At 41.4% G+C, this 23,520-nt stretch overlaps 1 long non-coding RNA gene across 1 annotated transcript in view; it reads left to right on the forward strand.

Annotated features, from left to right (window-relative positions):
* LOC308468678 overlaps nt 1-14,025 on the forward strand; it is a 28,455-nt gene extending 14,430 nt beyond the window's left edge. Inside the window, exons 3-4 of the long non-coding RNA XR_013981808.1 lie at nt 11,710-11,912; nt 13,727-14,025. This is a non-coding gene — a long non-coding RNA (uncharacterized lncRNA). The remainder of the gene's footprint in view (nt 1-11,709; nt 11,913-13,726) is intronic.
* Nucleotides 14,026-23,520: the final 9,495 nt, after the last annotated feature.

Consider the following 23,520-nt stretch of genomic DNA (forward strand, 5'->3'; position numbering starts at 1 on the left):
AGAGTAGTGCACGCTCTAGTTATCTCCCGCTTGGACTACTGCAATGCGCTCTACGTGGGGCTACCTTTGAAAGTGACTCGGAAACTACAACTAATCCAGAATGCGGCAGCTAGACTGGTGACTGGGGGCGGCCGCCGAGACCACATAACACCGGTCTTGAAAGACCTACATTGGCTCCCAGTATGTTTCTGAGCACAATTCAAAGTGTTGGTGCTGACCTTTAAAGCCCTAAATGGCCTCGGCCCAGTATACCTGAAGGAGCGTCTCCACCCCTATCATTCTGCCTGGACGCTGAGGTCCAGCGCCGAGGGCCTTCTGGCGGTTCCCTCATTGCGAGAAGCAAAGCTACAGGGAACCAGGCAGAGGGCCTTCTCAGTAGTGGCGCCCGCCCTGTGGAACGCCCTCCCATCAGATGTCAAAGCGATAAATAACTACCTGACATTCAGAAGACATCTTAAGGCAGCCCTGTTCAGGGAAGTTTTTAATGTATGATATTTCAGTGTATTTTTGGTTTCTATGGAAGCTGCCCAGAGTGGCTGGGGAAACCCAGGCAGATGGGCGGGGTACAAATAATAAATTATTATTGTTGTTGTTGTTGTTGTTGACTGAAGACATTTGGCTCCTTGAGGCAAAGAAGGTGGCATCTCTTCGCTTCCATGTACGGAAGCTGACTAGGCTGACCTTCAGCATTGGCAATGGAATAGCATCTTCCAGTGTGCCCAGGGACAGTAGGACAGTTTGGGGGATGCATGATAGGTGTGTATATATCTCTGATGTCCAAGATGACTCAGAAGAAATGGCCAGTGCCAGCTGCTGCCTGGGATGCTTGTCTCACTCTGCCAACAGCAGGGCTGACCCTAGTATTTATGCAGGGCATGAAACCAAACCTAGATCAAGAGAATCCCACCCAGAATTTCAAGGTGGTTTCTGCTACATCTAAATTCTTCTGGTTTTCTCCTTCCACAATAATTTTGTAATATTCCTAGCAAATTATAACGGGCAAGACTCCTCTGTTATGCCTGCACAAGCACCAGGGCCAAACTGGGCCTATTTGGAGTAATTGAGGGCTGTCTCATTTGAATTGAGGTAGCTCTGGATTACTACAGGTTGGGTTGAAGGGGCAGAGGCATCTAGAGCTGTCGGGAGACAGGGCATTAGGCAGAAACAAGAGGCAACTTTGACTGAGGAGAAGGTTGAGAAACTCCAAAAAGGAAAGCTCTACCAGGCAGCTGCATCTTCACTGGAGAAGGTAGAAAGCTGTCAGGGATTGGAATGAAGAGGCAGAGCCATGGTGGGGATCTCCCCCACCCACCCCACTTCTCCTGTAGCCGACAGGGAGGAAGGAGACAGTATTGAATTGTAGCCAAGCTATGAGGGAGATAATGAGACAGAGATGGGTGAGCAGCCAAGCTATGCTGAGTTAGGAGAATTAAGGAAAGGGAGAGAGCAGCCAGTGAACACTTCAATAGACAGCGTAGAAGATCCTCCATCCCCTAGGACACGATGGTCGTTGAGGGTACAAGAGCAATGCACACAGCAACGTTTGGCAATGGGAGGCTTCCTTAGGGGCCGGTGCTGTTGGGGAAGGGGAAGAGAGGAGGAGCCAGAGTGATCAACTCCATCATGGAGAAAGACTGAAATTCTTCATCTGTTATCACAGTGACTGAATAAATCTAAATTAAAAGCTTTCTTGTTTACTCCCGGCCCCTTGAAACCATTGGGAGGGGAGGGAGAGAATTCCTCAGGCCTGACAGAAGCTATCTTCCCACCAGGTCTCTGCTTCTTCCTACCATGAACCATCTCTCTCCTTCTCCCAGTTCTTCTTGCCCCTTGAAGAATCTGATCCTGTAGGGTGCTGCTCCTTCGCAAGCAGTTTTCCTTGTGTGCAGGAAAGCCACTCGTGAAGGAGCAGCACCTTAGGGAATTGGATTCTCCCACTCAACTGGAGGGTCCAATCCTGCATGGTGCTGGTGCATTCCAACCTTTAAAAGAACTTTCATTGTTGTACGTATATTAAAATAGGGTTGAAAACCCTAAGAAAAACTTTAGCCTTACCCCCAAGTTGCTTCAGGGATGGATGTGAGGGGGTGGCCCCCAAGCTATCACAGGGTGAATTGGCCTGATCCTGGGACCACAAATTGGAGCCATAGGTCAAATCGGGAGTTCCATGCAGAGTCCTACTGACCACTGCAAGTGCCACATAATATTTGTTCTGCACTTGGAAGGAAAGGATGTCGAGTATGGCAGCAACTATGCTCTGGAACACTCTACCTACTATTTTTGGCCCTGCCAAAAACTTTTGTTTGGGAAAGGCTTACCCAGACATGTAAAACTGACATGTTATTTTATGAAATTTTAACTGGGGATTTTATTTATACTGTTACACTCCACCCCAATCTCTGAGTGTGTCCCTTTGGACAATGAGGCACAGTAGAGACTGTTGTATCTTTTTGATATGTGGTTTATTTACACATATACACAACCTGAGTCTAGATGGAGCATCAGTTTCCAAGGGGTTTCTGTTCTTCTCATGACCACTGCTTTGCAGCCCAGCAGCAAAAGGTCATGTCTCTCTCTGACCCCCAACTTCCTCCTAAGCTTTTATTTCTCTGCCCTTTCTATAACAACAACAACAACAACAACAACAACAACAACAACAACTTATTATCTATTATTTATACCCCACCCATCTAGCTGGGTTTCCCCAGCCACTCTGGGCAGCTCCCAACAGAATATTAAAAATATGATAAAACATCAAACATTAAAAACAGGGCTGCCTTCAGATGTCTTCTAAAAGTCAGATAGTTGTTTATTTCCTTGACATCAGATGGGAGGGCGTTCCACAGGATGGGCGCCACTACCGAGAAGGCCAAAGCATCACTCCTTTGATGTGCTAATAGATTATTATCCCAAGGTCCTCAAAGGAAATTAGGTTGACGCCATTACCCTTTTTACTCATGTTGATTTCCTGGGGTTAAGAAGCGTCTAATACACAACTTGGGAAGTTTGCCTAACTTAATTAGTCTTTCACACTGGGTAATTAAAGGAATAGATGCCTCTGGTACACAGGTCAAATACACACATGGATCTATCTTAAACACACATGAGCCTAGTGATTTTCCATTTCTAACACACACACACACACACACACACTAATTAAATTCTTATGTTTACTGAACCCAGGCCTTTGGCACCCACAAACCTATAACAATATTTTCCCCCAACTTTCATCCAAAACTTTAATGGATATTCCATATTTGATGGGTTCAGTCCAGTGCTAGCCCTACTCAGAGCAGATCCTTGAAAACAATGGCCATCACTAAATTAGATCCATTGATTTCAATGAGACTACTCGTGTAGAACTTAGTTGGATACAACCCTATGTAAACTACTTTTTTTGAGAGCCAGTTTGGCATAGTGGCTAGTAAGTTGGATTACGTCCTAGGAGACCAGGGTTCAAATCCCTACTAGGCCATGAAGTTCACTGGGTGACCCTGGGCCAGTCACTGTGTTTTCTCAGCCTTACCTACCTCACAGGGTTGTTGTGGAGATTAAATCAGGAGGAGGAGGACCAAGTGCATCACCTTTGAGTACTTTGGAGTGAAAGGTAAGATATAAATGCAGTAAATAAAATAATAAACATTTTTAAGATGAAGCAGTATATAAATTCGATTTCATAAAATAAAATAAAGTTCACCCAGGGAAGGGGTGGGGAAGACGGAGACTCTTCAGAACAAGGAAGAGAGAAGAAGGAGGGTAGAAGTCACTTCATGGTAACTTTACAATGTCAAAAATAACTGTGTGATTTGCACCTGAAAGCTGCTTTAAATCTTGGGAGCGTATTCTGAAATGCAGCTTCTCTGACAGCCTCCTGGTTAGAATGCAAATATATGAGCTTTGCTGAAGTGACCTGTGCTAAGTGGTTTAATGCGAGAGGCAGTGAACGACTCATGAATTCTGTATTAGACACCATAGTTCCATGATGTTGCAAGTGGCTTCCCAATAATGAAACCTTAACGTATTTATCACCATCGCTCAGGCAAAGAGCATCAATATTTTCAAACTGTCGAGAGAGAGAGAGAGAGAGAGAGAGAGAGAGAGAGAGAAGGAGGAGAAGGAGGAGGAGGAGGAGGAGGAGGAGGAGGAGGAAAGAAAATTAACTGGTTACTTTAAAGGCATCTATCTGATTTGTCTCCTCGTACATTTCAGGCAGCCTAGGTCATCTTTACACACATATGAGTTGCATCTTTAAATATATACATTACCGGAGGGTAGTAAGCGGCCATAATTTACATGGCGTATGCATTTTTCTTCATTTGCAAGGGAAAGAACTCCCAGTACTTACAGATCTGTCCTGGCTCTGCAGGTTTTTATATGCTGCAAAATCATCTTGTCAGCTACTCAATAGCTGTTTGCTCAGGGCCAAACTATAGGCTGTGTTGAAGTTATATAGGTGGAATCTCAATACTCCAACATCTAAGGACCTAAGCCAGAGGTGGTTACTAGGGAATGGGGGTGGGGATACAACTCACATCACATTTAAATTGAACTAACCCAATTCCCACTTTCCGAAAAAACGGCCATCCTTCAAAATTTGAACTTCTCTGAAATTTGTAGTGCGGGTCTCCAACCAAGTAATGTGTTCAAAAATGCCCACGCTGTGGTAAAGTGTGTACATAAATGGCTATATAGTGAAAATAAAATGCAAACATTCAGGGTTGTATTTAGCGAGGTTCTACTTGGAGAAGACCCATAGAAAATAATGGGTCTAAGTGAGGACTTATCCACAACTTAAAGGTCCATGCCCAAGTGCTTTTTTTCATCTTTTGCCCCCGAGCTCTTCCTGTGCAAACTTGCTCTTTAGCGCTCAGTTGGAGCAAATGGCAAATTGGGTTTTCTGCAGATTGCTGTTTGCTCCAATTCAGCTATAAAGAGTGGGTTTTCATGGGGAAAGCTCTGGGGCAAAGTGTAAGTGTGGATAAGCTCTTAATCATGGTAATTAATTTCTATAGGTCTAAGTAAAACCTAGATGAAGATGAAAGCTTTGGGGGGGCCTTTTAATCACAATCTATCTGGTGTTTCAATTTTCTTTCCCCAAATTCCCTATTCCTGGGTGCTTTGTTGGGTTTAAATTGTTTTAGATGCTGTGCTGTGTGCTGATTTTACCTCATTTTTTGTTGTTGTTTGTTTTTGCTGGGCTTTTGCGGTTATGTTTTGTTCTATATTGGCTTTCATTTCTGTTGTGATTTTGCACTTTGCACTTTATTGTTTATGAAAAGGGAATGTGGTTGTGTTGTAGAAATATGAACCAGTGGGCTTTGGAGGGTCCTCACCCACTACTAGAGCTTCAAGACCCCTCAGGAAAGATCACTAGGTGATCAGAGAAAAGACAGAGGCAATGCAACCCAGTGTATCAGAGCAAAGCAGCTTTAAGCATGGGTGAAACTAGGCTTTATTTCACCTGGGTCAAAGACCCCATTTGGCACCACCCCCATGCGCATTTGAATCCATGCGCATTTTCACACACACACACAGGCTGAGAGCTTCAATGGCACTCCACTGGAGGCTTCACCTGGGACAAATAACCAAGCTAGCGTCCCCTCCCCAGCCCTGTAGCTAAGGCTGTGCTTTCAGCTTTGATCCTGTTTATTCAATTGTAACTGAGTTCCTACAGATGGGCAGCAGAAGAACCCAGAACAAAGACATGTTTGAACTTTTATACCTTAGGTTTTTGGGTGGTACCAGAGGTCCCCATGAGCCCTGGCAGCTGAAGCATTTATCTACAGTCAGGCGTCAGCAAACTTTTTCAGCAGGGGGCCGGTCCACTGTCCCTCAGACTTTGTGGGGGGGGGGTGGACTATATTTTGGAAAAAAATACATGTGAATGAATTCCTATGCCCCACAAATAACCCAGAGATGCATTTTAAATAAAAGCACACATTTTATTAATGTAAAAACACCAGGCAGACCCCACAAATAACCCAGAGATGTGTTTTAAATAAAACGACACATTCTACTCATGTAAAAACACGCTGATTCCCAGACCATCTGCGGGCCAGATTTAGAAGGGGATTGGACCGGATCCGGCCCCCAGGCCTTAGTTTGCCTACCCATGATCTACATGCACCTCCTGTGTGTGTGCATTCTGTGTGTGTGTTCTTTCTTTTTTTAAAAAAAACAGCTGGATGCACAGAGTGCAAATATTGATAAGATCAACACCATATTTTTCCTTTTGTAAAAGCATTGAAAGGGGGTAACATGGGGGGTAAGGTGGGTCTCTAACTATTTCCCCTTGTGCCAGGGCCTAAATCCAGCAGCCTCAGCCCCACTGAAAAAACCCAAAAGTCTGTAATCCTGTAACAGACAATAATCATTATGGTCTTGCAATAAATGGTCATGGTTGTTAATTCACAGAGGTTGTCAATCAGACATGACTAGGGAAAGGGGTGGAGAAGAATCTCATTTGGTCAGCATTTTAAGTCTTTTAAGTGGGTGTTTTTATCCCATTATGTGTATCTATTGCATTTGAAATCATTTTAAAATTTGAAATTCTTTTAATCATTTTTTATATTATAAATTGCTTTGTATATGTTTTTATTGTTAGAATAATAGAACTGCAGAGTTGTAGAGGATTATCCCAAGGGTAATTTAGTTGCAACCTCTGTAGCACAGGAATCATACCTAAAGGATCCATGACAGATGGCCATCCAACATCTACTTAAAAACATCCAATGTAAGAGAACCCACTAACTTCTGAGGTAGTTTGTTCTACTGTCAAACAGCTCTTACAGTCAGAAAGTTATTTCTAATGTTTAGTTGGAATTTTTATTTTGGGGTTTTTTTTTCTTGGCAATTTGAATCCATCTGTTCATGTTCTCCCCTCCGGAGCAGCAGAAAACTAGCTTGCTCCATCTTCCAAGAGACAGCCCTTCGGATATTTGACGATGGCTATCATATTGTAAAGATGTGTACAGAAACTAGGAGAGGATATATTAGTTAGATGTTATCCTTCCTTACTCACATCTCTGAGTTTAGCAGAGTACACCCCTTGCAGCAAAAATAAGGAAGCTGTTGATAAGCTAGTTTTAGCCTTTTGTTTAAGTAATCCAGGATGCTTTAACACAGACTGGATTTATTTCCCCCTTTCTCCCTTTTAAAACAATAAATCACGCAAAACAGTCTTCTTATGAGTAAAGAAAAAATTACTCAGTTTCACAGTAGCAGTCTTGAGGCAGGCTTAAAATGTAGTTACAGACATATAGTTTAGATTAGAATGGAGTCTGAGCTGTGACTCAGACTCAGTACGTGGGCCAACATCCCTAGCCACGGGTGAGGCACTGAAGAGATGAGAGAATCAGGAATTTTATAAGAGTATCAGTATTTTATAAGGAATAGTTTATAAACTAAATACCTAATGAAATGTAGATTATTTTGAAGTGAACTAACTTAAATCCACTGGTCACAGACTCAAATGTGGACTGGAACACACACACATATCAATTGGATGATGCACATGCAAATTTTGTGATGCAATTTCAGTTCAGAAAAAACATGCATAGAGAAATGTATTAATAAACTTACAAAAATGCATACTTTGGGGCAAGTGTTCACAGGATATAAAAATGTATTTGTGTGATTTGTGTGTGGCGTGAGTGGGTGCATTTAAAAAAGGGACCAAATGGTTCTTCAACGGAGCACATTTGGAACTCATATGGAACAGAAATAAGCCGATCCAGCTAGGGATGTGGTTTAATGTTCCATTTTTTAATCTGTAAATTCGCTTTATCCTGTGTTGCACAGCTCACAAGTTACAGTTTAACTAGGAATTTTTCTAAGATTTGATTCCAGAATTGGAGAGCTGCCACCAGTCATTGTCAACAATGCTTAGCTAGATAGGCCAACAGTTTCACTTCTTATAAAGCAGCTTATTATGTTTTCCTGTTTGAAAGCGCTGGTTCTGGATGTAATAGAATACTTGGAAGTAAGAAATGAAAAACAGGCAGCATTTATGTTTATAGATGCTGAAAAAGCCTTTGATAATGTCTCTTTGGAATTTATGAAAAAAAGTGCTGGAAGAAATGGGCTTTGGAGAAAACTTTAGGAAAGGGATTCAAGCAATATATTCGGATCAAAAAGTAAAATTAATTGCAAATCAGGTGGTAACAGATGAATGTAAGATACAGAAAGGAACAAGACAGGGATGTCCTTTATCACCTTTATTATTCATTTTGGTTCTAGAAGTCCTGGCGAGAAATATTACGGCAGATGAAAGTATCAGAGAAATTATGGTAGGGAAAAAGACATATAAATTAAAAGCATATGCTGATGACCTTGTAATTACAGTAGAAGATCCTAAGAATTCTTCCGAAAGTCTTAGAAAAAATACAGGAATTTGGGCAAGTGACAGGCTTCAAATTAAATAAAAAGAAGACAAAGCTGTTAGTAAATTTTTTATCAGAAATGGATAAAAAAGAATTACATCAGAGTATAGAAATAGAGATTCGTAAAAAAGTTAAATACTTAGGAATTTGGCTTACAACCAAGAATATCAATATCTTTAAAGACAATTATGAAAAAATTGGGGGGGGGGAAAGGAATTTAGAAATATGGGGAAGAATGAACCTATCATTATTAGAGAGAATTGCAGCAATTAAGATGAACACATTGCCAAAAATGTTATTTTTGTTTCAGTGAGTGCCAGTAATAAGTGACCTAGCATGTTTCAAAAAATGGCAAAAAGATATTTCAAAATTTATATGGAAAGGGAAGAAGCCAAGAATAAAATACAAATTACTTACAGATATCAGAGACAGAGGAGGCTTCGCCCTTCTGGATCTTAAACTATACTATGAAGCTGCATGTGTCACTTGGATCTGGGACTGAATCAAATTAGACAATATGAATATGTTAGATTTGAAGAACATTATAACAGATTTGGATGGCATGTGTATTTGTGGTATGATAAAGGAAAAGTACATAAAGGATTTTATAACCATATAATTAGGAGATCACTTTTAAAAGTTTGGAAAAGATATAAAGATTTATTAGAACAAAAAACTCCATGGTGGTTTTCACCACTGGAAGCAATATCAATAAAATCAATAAATAGGAAAGAAAAATGGTTTACATATAGAGGCATTTTAATAGAAACAGAAGAAGGGAAATCAAAATTGAAAGCGCTCGAAGAGATTTGAGAACATGTAAATGATTGGCTGCAGGATTATCAATTAAATGAGAGATTTAAAGAAGATAATAAGAAAGGATTCAGTTATGCTTTATCCAGATTTCAAAAAGAAATTATAGATGATAACACTAAAACATTGAAGAAGATGTACAGTTTACTGTTAAGAGTGGGAAACCAAAGATGAAGAGGTTAAATGTGTAATGATTAAATGGGCACAAGATTTAGGACATAATATAAAAATGGAAGATTGGGGAAAATTATAGAATGGGAATTTAAAATTTACTGATTGTATATGGTAATTTTGAAAGAAAATTATATGAAAATGATATATCGAGGGTATATTACTTCAGTTAAATTGGCAAAAATGTATAGAAAAAGTTCCAATAAGTGTTGGAAGTATAAAGAGAAAGAAGGCACATTTTATCACATGTGGTGGAACCGTAAAGTAACCAAAAGCTATTGGGAAATGACTTATAATGAAATGAAAAAAATGTTTAGGATAACCTTTGTTAAAAGACCAGAAGCCTTTTTGCTAGGTATTATAGGCCAAGACCTGCCAAAAGAGTGGAAGAAACTATTTATGTACGCTACAACATAGACTCTATAAAGTCTATGATTGCAAATTATAGTTTGCCAGATCCAGACTAAGTTGCAAACTAGGTTTGATTAGGAGACACTTCTTATCCCATCCCTTTATACACAAAAGATTTATCCTCAAGCATAAATCATGTTTCAGAGCAGCCTTTGGGGAAGTGCCAAAGCTCAGTGATAGAGCATCTGCTTTTCATGCAGATTTCATGCAGATGACCTCTGGTTCAGACCTGCCATCTCTAGGTAGGCTTGAGAGAGACCCCTACCTGAACGGAGAGCCACTGCCAGTAAGTGCAGGTAATGCTGGTCCAAATGGACTGGCTCAAAATAAGGCAACTTCCCATACTCTTACTTGACTTGAGCTTTTACAGGAGTCCTCAATAATATTTCCAGAAGCAAATTTCTCCCGCTTTAATGGTCCTTGCTTTTGAAACATGCAGCATGCTGCTGCATGCAGAAGGTCAAGGTGTCAGAAGCTAAGACAGGTGGGGGGGGGGGAGAGAAGAAATGTCAGGGCTGATTTTATTGTTTTTATGATGCTACTTAGACCCAATAAAAAAGTGTCATTTTTAGTTATAAACAATTGGATGGCTGTCCAGTAGATTGCAATGGCCTTATTGAAATGTGAAGCTCCCGGTCGGGTTGTGTTTCTAGCTGGTATTTTAACTTGCTGGTGGGTCTAAAGACCTCCTTGGGAATCCTCTGGCAGAATTCTCAGGGAGCACCTTATGCGAGGAGGCAGCAAATACACTCCAAGAGGCTTACAAGAAAAACTACATGAAAGGGAAATGGATAGGGATAGAGGAGGAAATAAGCAGGCAGTTCTTAGAAACAAGTTTATTTAGTGAATTTAGTGAACTCATCCTATTCCCCTTTTCTGGCATGCAAGTGGAGTAGGAGACCAGCTCCTGTTCCCACTTCTAGTGTGCCTTCTCTGCCCATTCAGGGAAAAAGAAGAAGAAGAGGAAGAGTTGGGATTTGATATCCCGCCTTTCACTCCCCTTCAGGAGTCTCAAAGCGGCTAACATTCTCCTTTCCCTTCCTCCCTCACAACAAACACTCTGTGAGGTGAGTGGGGCTGAGAGACTTCAGAGAAGTGTCACTGGCCCAAGGTCACCCAGCAGCTGCATGTGGAGGAGCGGAGACGTGAACCCGGTTCCCCAGATTACGAGACTACCGCTCTTAACCACTACACCACACTGGTTCTCTGATAACACTCCTTGAAGTGCACAAAGACCTTCAGCTCCATTTAAGAGCCTGGGGTAGCGCCTCCATTCTACAAATTTATGGCAAGGCTGCCCTTGGAATACTGCACATAGTTCTGGTCACCTTATCTCAAAATGGATATTGTAAAGCTCCCCCCCTCAAACTTTCCTGAATTTTCCAGTAAAATCATATGTACAAAAATGCATATACTGGGTTAAAGTCTGCCTATAAATGTATATATTAGTGAAAATGACATAAAAATGCATCGTATTATGAATAATGTTTTGCAAAAATGTGATTTGCCTATCCATAGTAGTGGTGGCCACCAGCTTGGATGGCTTTAAAAGGGGGTTAGACAAATTAATAAAGGATAAAGCTATCAGTCACTGCAAGAGGCCTCTGAATATCATTTGCTAGGAATTATATGTGCAGAGAGCGCAGTTGCACTCATGTCCTGCTTCCAAGATTCCCATTGGGGCATCTGGTGGCCATGGAGAGAACGGAATGTTGGTCTAGATGTGCCTTTGGTCAGATCCAGCAACATACTCTGCTTTTGTTCCTCTCTTCTTACAAAGGAATATTCTCTGTGTGGGGAGGCAGGTCCCCACCCCTACCCCATGATCCTTCTGTGTGCGGCTGCTGCAGCCAGAAGTAAACTGAACTTAACCCAAACTTTTTTGTTTTGTTTTTTCCCCGTTAAAGCATTCTGGTCTCTTCTGTTTCTCCAGGGACTTTGGGGGCTGCGTGACGATATTCCTCCCCATTGAGGAAGATTGATTTCTTGTCACATAAGTTCAGCAGTTAAGAAAAAAGGTGCTTGTCCTGTTTCCCACACCTGTCACATTGACTTCTATAATGAACCCGTTACACAGACCTCGGAAACGGATGGAAACCTCTTCTGACAGCACTTGTCAAATGAATAGGCAGGAAGGTGAGGACAATGTATTCAATGCGGTGAACTTTCAGCGCTTTTGTGGACACTGACAGGGGACTCAGGCTCAGTCGTCAGATTGGGGCAATGGATTGGGGTGGCATGGGGTGGAGAAGAAGGAAGGGAGATGTGGAATATATTTGTTATTTATTTCTATCAGTCCCATTCAGAAATCTGTCTTCCCAACTTCTTAAAAGTTTTCCTCCCTTCTATGAAAGAGGCCTTCCATTTTCCTGCATCAGACACAAGTAAGGTCTAGGATATGATTTGGGTGGTTGCCGGATGGCCAAGGTGGCAGAAAGTGTGTGTGTGTTGTTCTAACTAAGCATTTATCCCACCCCCTATGTCTTTGACAGTTGCACCCACTTTCTGATCCGAAGAAGGACCATGAGAAGAGTTACCTCTTAAACTATATATATATATATATATATATATATATATATATATATATAACATCTTCCTCTCCCCCTGCCCCCTGCTGCTGTTGGTGGGGTGCCACTCTAGACTGGAGGTGAATTTCCATGCACATACTGTTTTGGAAAAAGAAGCCTCATTTGGTTTATCCCTGCAGAGGACGTACTGGACTCACACGTACAATAGGGGCTGGCAGGTCGCCAGGCTTTTTAACCTAGTTTCACCTTCCTCTTTCTTCTGCCTTAGGTTTGGCACGTACACTTTCACGAATGCTGTACAGCGGGGCCAGGGTGCACCCTTCAGGTTCACATACCCAAAGTTATGTGGATTCACATACCCAAAGTTAGCAGGGAGGGAGAATCTACTTCTAATTCTTTGCTGCATGGCCACAGACCGCGGCTGAACCTAGGAGAGAAGAGGGAAAGGATTTAAGCTTTCCTCATCACTTAACCTAACCTGACCAGAATCCTGCAATTCGGTTAATTTTTTAATAGGTTGCAGATCTTCTAAATTGTTATATTTACTAAATATAAGCATTTATGCTGCATAAGTTGGTGCACATGCGTTGGCAATGCTGGTTTTACCTGTGCTTGTTTTATTGGCGGGCTTGCTTTGAACGTTGTTGTTCGTTTTATTTCTATCCCGCTTTATATTCCGGGGGGGGGGGGGGCTGGAATCTCGAAGCAGTTTACAACTTACATTAAAACATCAAGTGAAGCAATCTGTAATAAAACATTACTAAAGTACACATTCAAAGCAAAGTAATTAACAGGGAACTATATTATTATTTTAAAGATTTTGAAACGAAACATTACAAAGAAGGTCAGCTACAGAATGCACATTTAATGCAGCAAGGTTAACAAAAATTATCTCAAACTTTTCAAAAGAAATAATTACTACGGGAATTCAAATATAAAATGCACATTTGAAACAAGATAATTAGCAAGAGAATAAAATAGTATCATATGCATATATTAACTTTGTTATGATGTCTATCTGTAGCTATATCTATGTATTTAATAGTTATTCTCATTGAAAGACAGGATATAAATGTGCAAGTAAACAAAGGTAAAGCATATAAAGTTTCATTTAGTTGCCATGGTACTGTGTCACACAGGTTACATGCGCCATAAGCTCATGATTTGTACAGGAAAATAACAATAACCCTTCTGAATCAGGCAACAGGCCCATCTAGTCTAGTATCCCAGTGGCCAATCGGATAACTCTGGGAAACTCACAAGCAGAGCATGAGCTCAATGGCCCTTCCACAACTCTATGTCTTCCTTACAGCTGGTAAGACAGAGATGGGCTATCTCTTAACATGGCAGTCCCACCTAGCAATCGTTACTACCCTTTCTGAAATTGGGGCTCTGAGTGTCATTTTCTCTTTCCCTGGCCAGGAGATGGAAGGAGAAATGAATGAAAAGGTGGAGAAAGATTTGAGTTTTGTTGAGGTTGCGGTTGGGAATTTGGGACTCTACATGACAAAGTGAGAAGCTGTGATGGCTTAAGCGTTTTGGTGAAGGTCCTGGCAGTTTCATGGCAACTGGAGAATATGTGAGTGACTTTAACAATTTTGGATTCTCCCAGTTTCTCATTTTTCCGGTCTTAAGTTCAGCTCTCCATATTTCTGCATCAGTTTGTGAAAATTTATATATGAAAATGTATCAGCATTTCAGCACAATTTCCCCCGCTCTGCACATTTGTATATGTGCAATCTTTGTCCAGCTCCTCCCCTTTGACCTTACCGCCTTGGGTGTCCCTGCTGGGAGTACAAGACTCCTGGTGGCTTCGCTCACAAGGGTCATAGGAATGTGCAAGCCCACTCACCGCGACAAGGTGATGATCCAGCGAGTGAGAAACCACGAGTAGCTGAGTGTCATATTAGTTTGTCCCTGAAAGGAAACCATAACTTTGTTATAGAGTTACAGATAGGTAGCCGTGTTGGTCTGCCATAGTCAAAATAAAAAAATCCTTCCAGTAGCACCTTTAAGACCAACTAAGTTAGTTCTTGGTATGAGCTTTCGTGTGCAAAGAGAAAAAGAAGCTGCTGAATTGCAACTCATTACCAAACTTAAAACCATGGAGAAACCTGGTTTGAACAAAGACATTGGATTCTTATCCCATTATACATGACTAAGCCATTTCTCACCTTCTCACCCCTTGCCTTTTCCTGTAAGACCCATTACAGTCGTTAAGAGTCGTCAGCAGGCTCATCCCAGCTATCTGCCAATCTCCCATTCCCACCACCCTTCTGAGTAATACCCCTCCCCACCTTCTCACTATATAGAAGGATCTGGCAACTTCTGTTTCAGTGTATCTGAAGAAGTGTGCTTGCACACGAAAGCTCATACCAAGAACTAACTTAGTTGGTCTTAAAGGTGCTACTGGAAGGATTTTTTTATTTTGTTATAGAGCTAACACATAAAGGCCAAAGTGAATTTTGGTTCTATTTTAAAGAGTCTTGAATGTTATTTTTTTTTTCTTTCCCTCCGTAGAAAACCTCCAAAAGTTCTTAAGAGTGAGGGCTTGGTTGGGTAAATTATGAATATCTTTCCACAGAACATTTGGGAGCATAATTATTATTATTAAAAAAAACCCAGCTACTTTGTATTGTTTTCCTTTTGCTTTCTTGGTTAGCTCTGCCAAGATTTACATTGTACAATTTAAAGAGCTCTGGAACAGCAGTAAAGAGGTGTTACTCTCCCCTACCCCAGTGTGCTGCTGTTTTTAAATTAAGGGCAGTGAAGAGGGGAGTCTGAAAGGGCTGACCTTGAAAGTGATGTTAAGAAGACAAGGAAAAGGACAGGTGATTGGTAAATTTGGTTGGACTTGCTGTGTGGCAATTTAAAGAGACCTAGTCCCGCTCAAAAGAACAAAGTCTATATAGAGTCTGGTCAGAGCTTTCAACTCTGCAAGGTTGAAATCATGCAAGTTAATTGCATGTAATATGCGATTGTACTGTACAGTGGAAAATTTGAGGGCCAGCCAAGGAAGCTGAATCCTGATAAGACAGAGGTGTTGTGTCCAAGAGGTGGAGAAATAGCCTGTTCTGGATGAAGTTGCACTCTCCTGGAAGAAGCAGGTTTGTAGCTTGAGATACTACATTGTCACTGGAGGCTCAGGTGACCTCAGTGGTTGGGAGTGTCCATTTCCATATATGGCTGGTTCATCAGCTATGACCCATTTTGAATAGTGATAACTTGGTGATGGTACTCCATGCTCTGCTAACTGGATTACCGCGATACAACTCTACATGGGGATGCCTTTGAATAAGACTCAGAATTTTCAGCTGCTCCAAAATGCAGCGGCCGGATTACTTGCTGGGGTTCCATTTAGAATCCATTTTGAAACAGCTGTACTGATCACCAGCTCATTTCCACACCCAATTCAAAGCGCTCTCAAGACAACTTAGGGACCAAAGATGCCTCCTTCAATACAGACCGTCTCAAGTTAAGATCAGTAGAGGGAAGCCTCTTGTGAGTTCTTCCACTCACAGAATTTGGGAGGGTGGTGGTCCAGGAAAGGGTATTCTGGAAACTGTACGTGCTGCGAACTGTAGCTCTGAAAGGTCAGCCCCTTCAACAAATTGCAGTTTCTGGGTTTCTCCATGACTGCTAAAGTGGCATAATAGTGGTTCAAATGTATGGTGTGGATTGGACATATGTCACAAAATTTGGAGAAAGATCTGAAGGTTAATTACCATCTGATTTGCACATTAATCTAATTAATCATAGTGGGAGCCTTTTCCAGAGGAGAGAGCCAACTGTGATTCTACTTTATGATGAATACTTTTTAAAATTTATTTGCTTGGCCCTTGTACCTGCAAACTGGCTATAGGTTTTATCTGTTCCTCTGAATTTTATGGTTTGTTTTCCAACAGCTGATTTTGGCTGTTTTTTCTTTATTTGATCAAGTCAGATAATTGGTTCATCTCGCCTGGTATTGTCTACATTGGCTGATGATGACTCTGCAGGATTTTAGACAGGGGACATTACCAGCCGTACAGGAAGATGTCAAGGATTGAACCTGGACCTTTTTGCATGCAAAGAAAATGCTCTACCACAGAGTTATGGCTTTTCTACCTCTGTATCAGCTGTTCCTGCATAAGGGCGCAGGTAGAATGCATTTTATATGGATTTATGCATGTAATCTGGCAGTTCTGAGCCTGTACTGGACTGCATCTTGCACTGAGCACCTGCTCATGACTGAACTGCTTGCCCATTCTCACTGTTTTTTTAATAAAAAAAAGAGCTTAATAATTATATGCAAAATTATATGCCAGGAATACATATCATGCTTATAATATTTATGAAATGAATAAAGCCCCATATTTCTGCAACATGATTTTATAAGAATTAACCTAAGTGTTTTTATACAGCTTTATGCATTGTTTTATGAACCTGTTTATGCCCTGGTTATTTGAGGAAACCTGGAGTGCACCACACATAAAATAATACATATAATATTATATATACAGAAATGTGTATGGCATTACACATAATACATTGGAACCATTAGCATTTATAGAGACACTTGGTAAAAAGCAACAAAAAATAAATAAGAAATAATGTCCTTTATGCTTCCCATGAAGCACCCAAAAGTGATTTATAATGAATATATAAAAGTTAACTATATAAAAACTGTTAAAACATTTGCATATATAAAAAATTTAAAACAAAAACAGCATATCAATCAATTAATAAATCATCCTAGATGCATCCCTACTTTTCCCTGTTGCTGCTTGATATTACATATTTATCTCTAATTCACCTTTCATTCCTTATATTCAATTTACAAATTAATTTTTTCCTTACTCCTTATCCACCAGCTGTTGATTTATCAATTCCCACTCGTATATTTACATAACAATATCATATTCCCTTAGAAGACAAGAGATTATACATACCCCTGCCTATCCACTTTAAATCATGACTTATTATTTCTATATTAATTTTTTCTTTCTTTTCATCTTACATGTGCTGCCATCTTTATCTATCATCTCCACCATCTTTAACTTTTCAGTAGTTGCCCATCTTCACTTTTCCAGTCCACACTCCTCACAGCCAGTGTCCATCTCCTGTCTAGCGCCATATTATTTTGCAATTCATGTTGTCTCCACAACATTTGCACTCTATTATCTGTTGTGAGGTTCTTTCTCAAGGACAGCCATCTGGCATTAACTCTAAACAAGAAGGGCTCTCTTCGTGCCTTCTAACAAACATTGTCGCAGAGACCAGGCCACAAAGTCCATTGGTGATGAAGACCATCATTCCTCAAAGACTTTTAAATACTAATAAGATCCCTGTCCTCTGCCATTGCTCCGCCAGTTTTGCATGCACCGTGTTTCCAGACAGAATTACAAGTCTCTCTTGTTTGTTTTTTTAAAAAAATATGCTATCATCTCCAACAACTCAACCTTTGGTCTTTATTTCCAGTTTCTGTTTTTCCCCTCAGTCAGTCCGGGAGAGGGTAGGGAATATCTCTTGATAAAAAAAAAAATTATATGTATAAACAGTGTCCCTTTTCCTCTCCCCTTGCTTCAACAGTTTCACACACACCTTTCCAACACAGTTCCAAATTTATTCTGTCTCCGGGAGTGCAGAATTCTAGCATTCCAAACTAAATTGTAACTCGAAGAGAAAAATAAATAAAGTGTCTCCCCTTTCTCCTTCACTTCACAAGCTTCTCTTTTATTTAAATACAGCCAGTTATAGCAAGCTAAGGTTAGTTTAAACTCTAGGGTCCTCTTTTGTAAGCATTTATTCCATTAAGGGTAACCACAAAAACAAGGAACCTTAAAAACATAGAGAGCTACCCATCTCCTCTTCCAGTTCTCTATGGCAGGAATCAACTTCATCACCAACCTTGGTTCCAGCATCCAAATTTGTCAGCAGCTTGTCCCCCACACCTTCCCCACATCTTTAACTTAGTTCCAATTGGCCAAATTGAGAAGGGAATCTGCACCTGCCATGGTAGATATGGAAGCTGGCTCACTGGCAGAGAGCTTGAAAACCCAGTGCCATTCTCTTCCAGCCCGTTTCAGAGCCTTCTTGCTTCAGCAGCGGCAGGATCAGGATCCACGGTGATCACAGGTTCTCAAGTCCCCCTGAACTGTCTCAGGGAGTTTCAGGGGACATCTCAGTCCCAGTTGCCCCCCTCCTATCTGTCGGAGCCTATCCTGATCACAGGAAAGCAGCCGCCATGGCTGCAGCAGAAGCAGAAGCCCTGCTGGCCATCATTGTTGACAATGCTGAGCTAGATGGACCAATGGACTGACTTGAAACAGGGTAAGTTTCTGTTTTCTATATTCCCAAGAAGGACAATAGGCTTCAGATGAGCTCCAAGTCTCATAAGATCTAATGAGGTTCTGTTATGCCATGCTTGGGTCCAGCTCATAACCAGGATAGAACAATACATTTATGGGCACGGTGAAGAGTGCAGAGAAACATTTGGGTGGGTGGGGGAATTGTATCATGAGGTATGAAAAATCAGATTCAGAGATGTTGCTCTATTGTGTGTGTGTGTAAGAGAGAGATGTATGTAAATGCATTTGATAATACTTCAGGGTCCTCTCTCCTTTCAAGACTATTTCCAGCACAAGAGATTTGACAGGACTTTCCCCCTTGGAAACAGATGCTTGCATAATTTTTCTTTCCTTCTCTCAGATTCAAAGCCCACAAGGTAAACCAGGAAATGTGACTAAGTACCCAGTTTGGCAATCACTTTGTTTTCCTTGGAATCCAAAGCCTTTAATTCCCTTCCATCCATATTAAACATCTGGAAGTGAACAGTTTCTGTTTGGTCAGAGAAAAATTGCAGACACAACCTGGTTGGCCTTCTCAGAAAATAATATGGAGTTGGGATTACGGAATGTCAGGGTGGGGTAGAAAGCAGGAAATCGGGCTGTGATTCGGATGCAAAACAGCACACAGACACTACACACACAGAGGAATTGGGAACTGTTTCAAGATATTCAACAGAGCATCCTTCTCTAACCTGGTGCCCTAACTTGCCGAGATGAACTGCAACTCCCACATGTCATAGTTAAGCAATAGTATTTGCTACAAGGTGTAGAGACGGCAGCTAGCTTGAGGGGCTTCAAAGGGGGATTAAAAACATTGCCCGAGGAGGATAAGGTTATCAATGGATGATTGTATGCTGCCTCCTGTATTAGTATGCCTCTGAATACCAGGAGCTAGGGATCTTGAGTGGGAGAGTGCTACTGCACTCGTGGCCTGCTTGTGAGTTTCCCAGAGGCATCTGGTTGGCTGCTGTGGGAACAGAATGCTAACTACGTAGGCATTCATGTTTAAGCCCCAGCCAGCATGGTTAATGGTCAGAGACAATGGGAATTGTAATGCAAAATATCTGGAGGACACGAGGTTGGGGAAGGTTGCTAGGGAGTGTCATGGCACTTAAGAGCTGCTAGGAAGCATCATGGCACCTTCCTCAAACTAGTAAATGATGAACAGCACCCCAGATTTAGATTTACTCTGAATTCAATTTAGTATACTTGCAAGCTGTTTTGTGTGGAATCACTGTCTGAGATGAAAAGGATAGTCTTGCATCAGAGGCTCCTTATCTCTCTCCTCAGTAGCCTTAGGAGATGAGAAGGGAAGAGAGGAAGGGAAATGGGTCTCTAAGGAGAGCCACAAAGATGGGCAAAGGTTTCTCTCTTTTTTGTCTATGATCCTCTTAAGCTGTCACTCCCTGATTCTAGGGAAGCTTATGTGTATTGAATTAGTTTCTGAGTTAACAGAGGGCATTAAAAGTCTGAAATTTGGAAGGGAAATTGCCCCCCTCAGCACCCACACAATTGCTTTGCCCACAAATGGTTTTAACAGGTCACGTGTACATAACAGTACCTCACATATAATGTTTTCAGTTTGGGTCAAGCATGGCTCTCTCTTTCCATTCCTTAATTCAGGGATGGAGACTCATAGGCCTATGGGCCAGTGCAGTCCTCTGGGCCTCTCTAGTCTCTGTGTCTCTTCCCAGGCCGGTCCTGCTCTTCCCAAGCAGCACCAGTCAACACTAGATGCTTTTTACATGTACTGCTGTCGAGCCAGGTGTCCTCCACCCTATAGTTGTGCATCCTACTGGTATAGCAATATTTGCAAGCAATGAAAAACCTAGACAGCATCTTAAAAAGCAGAGACATCACCTTGCCAACAAAGGTCCATATAATTCAAGCTATGGTTTTCCCAGTAGTGATGTATGGAAGTGAGAGCTGGACCATAAAGAAGGCTGATCGCCAAAGAATTGATGCTTTTGAATTCTGGTGCTTGAGGAGACTCTTGAGAGTCCCATGGACTGCCAGAAGATCAAATCTATCCATTCTTAAGGAAATCAGCCCTGAGTGCTCACTGGAAGGACAGATCCTGAAGCTGAGGCTCCAATACTTTGGCCACCTCATGAGAAGAGAAGACTCCTTGGGAAAGACCCTGATGTTGGGAAAGATGGAGGGCACAAGGAGAAGGGGACGACAGAGGACGAGATGGTTGGACAGTGTTCTCGAAGCTACCAGCATGAGTTTGGTCAAACTGCAGGAGACAGTGGAAGACAGGAGTGCCTGGTGTGCTCTGGTCCATGGAGTCACGAAGAGTCGGACATGACTAAATGACTAAACAACAACAACAGCACATTTGCAAAGCTAAGCAGGGTCCAATATGGTTTCAAATTGAATGGGAAACTGCTGGACTAGATGCCTTTCAGTGTCACTCTTAATTCTACAATTCTATCTGGTTATTCCTGCCTATGTGTAGAACCTTACATTTGTTCCTATTGAAATTCATTTCATTTCAACACAGTGCTTGCAGATGTAGATTTAGGGGAGTGTGACTGGTTCAGTCGCACTGGGTACCGAGCCTTGGGGTGCCATGGGGGACGCCACAACTATGATTTAGAATGGAGAGTGAGAAGTGGGTGTTGGGGTACCAAATTTTGGCACTGCACAGGGTGCCACTGAAATTTGAGACCCTGCAATATGTCAGCGGTTCTTGTGTGTATGAGGGAAAGAAATATATTAAGGAACTTATAGCTGATTCTGATTATTGAGTGACATATGAATGTGTGAAATAAAAATGAATAAAATATTTTTTCTCAAAAAATTAAATGCCACACTTTCTCGTCCTTATCCAGTCATATTACATATTATCTTTTTCTAATTCCAGTCTTGCTCCTTGATCTGGTCAAGTCAAGAAGTGAGTGGTTTGTTGTTGTTTTTTACTTGTTCTGCTAAAACTATGAAAAACACAGATTAAAGATTAAACACAGAATATGTGCATGTATACTTCAGATTTCCTAAAGTAATCAGCACTTAAACATAATACAACAATGCATATAATGGTATAAAATACTTAAGTGTTAATATGTATAAAATTATTCTTCAGAAATATAGTATTTATTATACACATTATATGTATAATATATGTATAGGTAAAGGGACCCTTGAACGTTAGGTCCAGTCGTGACCGACTCTGGGGTTGCGGCACTTATCTCGCTTTATTGGGCAAGGGAGCCGGCGTACAGCTTCCGGGTCATGTGGCCAGCATGACTAAGCCACTTCCTGCGAACCAGAGCAGCACACGGAAATGCCATTTACCTTCCTGCCAGAGCGGTACCTATTTATCTACTTGCACTTTGATGTGCTTTCAAACTGCTAGGTTGGCAGGAGCAGGGACCGAACAACGGGAGCTTACCCCATCGCGGGGATTCGAACCGCCGACCTTCTGATCGGCAAGCCCTTGGCTCTGTGGTTTAGACCATAGCGCCACCCGCATCCCTATAATATATGTACCTTTATGCATGAAATTAGTTGAGCTTTTTATTATAAGACCTAGTAATATATGAGTGTATCAGTCAGCACTAGCTGTAAAAGGTTGTCTGATGCATGCATGACCAGGTTGGTGCTGTCAAATTCCATGTATAAATTTCTTCAAGATGGATTCTTCTGTGACCCCTGGGAGCACTGCGCTTGCATAGTATGTGCCCACAAAGGCAAGAATGGATCTAAGCTAGTCATATCCATTATTTTCAATGAGTCTGTTCTGAGGAAGGCTAGCATTAGATACAACCTAAGATCTGGAAATAAGGAACAAAATGGGCTGTTTCCAATGCTTATTAAAGTAGACCTGCATTCTACTAAAGTAGAATGAGCGTGACTAACTTAAATCTATTAATTTCAGTGGGTCCTACTCTGAATAGAATTTAGCTGGATACAACCCGGTGGAGTATTCCCAATATTTTCCAATAACCTGGACAGAAACTTGATCAGGTAATCTAGAATTCTGGGGTGCAGGTCATAAGTGAATCTTTAAGTCACACATTCAGCTGCAAGATGTTGAATGCTGAGAGAAATCAAATGCTGTACAAGGTTGTGTGATTCAGCCCTTAATGATGGGCCTGTAGAAGCACCTTAGGGATCAAAAAGATCTCTCTACAGCCATCCTCTTTGCCTTTTGATTTCCTCCTTTCTCTGTTCTTATAATCTTACTGTATTTTGTGTGTGTTTTTTTAAGACGGAAAGTATGTTTTCTTTTACCCAGTGAACAGCCTTAGGCTATGAGCAAAGGAGCTGAGATTTCACAGAGATAAAAAGTCAAACAGATGAAACTGTGTGTATGTGTATGTGTGTCAACACCAGTTGACAAGATTTCTGGCTGGTAGCGCAGGATGTTGAGAAACCAAATCCCAGGTCAATGTGTGTCTGGCTCCAAAGACCGTACTCACAGGGAATGTTTGAGTGACAGCCACAAGCTATGCAATGCAACTGGCTTACTATTTCTAAAATAGAGCAGAAAGACCATAGCTCGGCAGAAGAGCACACAGTTTGCTTGCAACTGGTTTATCTAGCTCAGTATTGTCAACCACCTTCTTCCCTTTAAACCCTCTTGAGTGTTGAGATCAGTAAAGGGGCCTGTGCCACCTCTGGACGTTCAGAGGGTGGTGGCCTAGGAAGGGCCTTCGCAGTGGCAGCCCCCAAGTTGTGGAATTCCCTTTCCACAAAGGTGTGCCTGGAACCTTCATTGTATAGATTCCATCATATCCTAAAGACCCACCTCTTTATCCTTCCCTTTGACCATTGAGACATAATATATTTTAGAACCCACCCAATTATTTTGCTTGTAAAATATTTTAACTGATGCTAATATTGTGTTTCTACTACATGGCTTTTACCTGCCCTGAGACC

The sequence above is a fragment of the Podarcis pityusensis genome (assembly GCF_964106645.2).
Source record: "Podarcis pityusensis genome assembly, chromosome: Z".
Lineage (NCBI taxonomy): Eukaryota > Metazoa > Chordata > Lepidosauria > Squamata > Lacertidae > Podarcis > Podarcis pityusensis.